Source organism: Pteropus medius, unplaced genomic scaffold, assembly GCF_902729225.1.
Source record: "Pteropus medius unplaced genomic scaffold, Ma_sr-lr_union100, whole genome shotgun sequence".
Lineage (NCBI taxonomy): Eukaryota > Metazoa > Chordata > Mammalia > Chiroptera > Pteropodidae > Pteropus > Pteropus medius.
This window is the reverse complement of record NW_024349798.1, coordinates 9204810-9206588: the sequence shown is the minus strand read 5'-3', so window position 1 is coordinate 9206588 and position 1779 is coordinate 9204810. Positions and strand designations below refer to the sequence as shown.

Sequence of the window (1779 nt, the reverse complement as noted above, 5' to 3'; positions counted from 1 at the left end):
TATATGATATATAATTATCATCTATATAGTGAGACTTGCTCTAAAGAATATATATATATATTTCTCTGGAGAACCTAGCCTAATACAGTGGGTATTGGTGGCTTCCGTCAGGGTGATAGCCATGGGGATGGCAAGACATAGTAAGATTCCAAATGTACGTGAAGGTAGAACCCATAGGATTTCCTGGCACATTGAATATGGGGTAGAAAGACTTAAATACGTTAATGAGGATTCCAAAGTTTTTGTCCTGAGCAACTGGAAGGATTGAGTTCTGTTAACTGATATGGGAAAGGCTGTGGAAGGAATATTAAGAATCTCATTCTGAGTCTACGGCCATGCCACCCTGAACAAGACTGATCCTGTCTGATCTTGGAAGCTAAGCAGGGTCGGGCCTGGTTAGTACTTGGATGGGAGACCACCTACGAAGACCAGGTGCTGTAGGCGTAAAAAATAAAAATAAGGGATAGTAAGCTGACAAGTTCCTTGCAATCTATGAGGTCAACCAAGGGTTGCCTTGCCTAAAAAAAAAAAAAAAAAAGAATCTTGTTCTGAACTTAATGCTAAGAATGTGATCTTAAAAAATAGGTTCTAAGGGTCTAAAAGATCCACTCAGAAAGTCTCAATAAGTGACCAGCTAGTCTTAGCTTAAATATCATCAATGATGATGAGCTCACTACCTCATGAAGAAGACCCTTTCCTTGCTAGACAGCTCTGAGTACTGTGGTGTTGAAACTGATGTTCTATAACTCTTACCGCATAAGAAGACTGAGCTCTCTTTTCTCAGTCATTCACATATTTGAAGTCATTGATCATACATGAATTTTCTCTTCTCCAGGAGAAGAAGTCACAGTTTCTCTAGCCATTCCTCGTGTGGTCTGGGTATCAGTCATTCACACTTTAGTGTGAAAGTTGCTTCTCTCAGGAGATTTGCCCTGAGCACTGGCTTGGTGTAGCACACACATCTGATCCAGGGACAGCTGATTACAGTTAGGAATATGATTTAATGTCAATCAACCCTAGAAGGTGAGATGATAGAAGGATATACATGGGAGCCCAGCCATAGCAATTGGGCGAGCTAGAAATTAGGAGTCAAATATGCTGAACATATAAAACCATCGTGGTGGGAGTTTTTTTTTTTTTTTCCCCAAGCAGTATCTCTAGTGCCTTGCATGAGACCTTGTATGCAGCACTTGTTGAATGACTGGCTAAATGAGTCAATGTGGGGACAAAAAGATCATGCAGTGCTCTCCCGGCTCAAAGGATCTCTTCCTTAGGGAAGGCTTCCCTGCCTCCACCACCAGGCCAATTCCTCGTTTTGTAAGTTCTCATTCCTCCCAGTAACCATGAACTCTGTGAGGCTGAGGCCATCTCTGGTTTTGCTCTCCAATGAATCTCTAGTACTGGGCGCTGTGCCCGGCACATAGGAGGCACTCGAAAATACCTATTAAATGAACAAATGGTTTGGACCTCAAGGGTTCATTTCTAGCAATTATTGAGCTTGAATCTTAGATATACTGGAAATAATATCCCTTACAAAATAACTAAGGCTTATTCTCCCCTTTAAATCAAAGGAGCTGGTTTTCATCAGCCCAGCTCTTACTTGTCTTATAAGGAAAATGTCCATGGGTCAGTATTTGTTGAAGCCTTAAAAATAAGAGCTGGTTATATGTGATTTGAGGGCCTCTGCTCATAGCTTGCTTTCCTTGCTATGTGACTTTGCCAAGTTTCCTCATCTCCGGACCTCAGTTTCCTCATCTGTATTATGAAGGGGCTAGAAGA

The 1779-nt window shown here is 41.5% G+C and overlaps 1 pseudogene; it reads left to right on the top strand.

Moving 5' to 3' along the window:
• Positions 1-325: 325 nt before the first annotated feature.
• LOC120620580 (uncharacterized) lies at positions 326-444 on the top strand (annotated as a pseudogene).
• Positions 445-1779: the final 1335 nt, after the last annotated feature.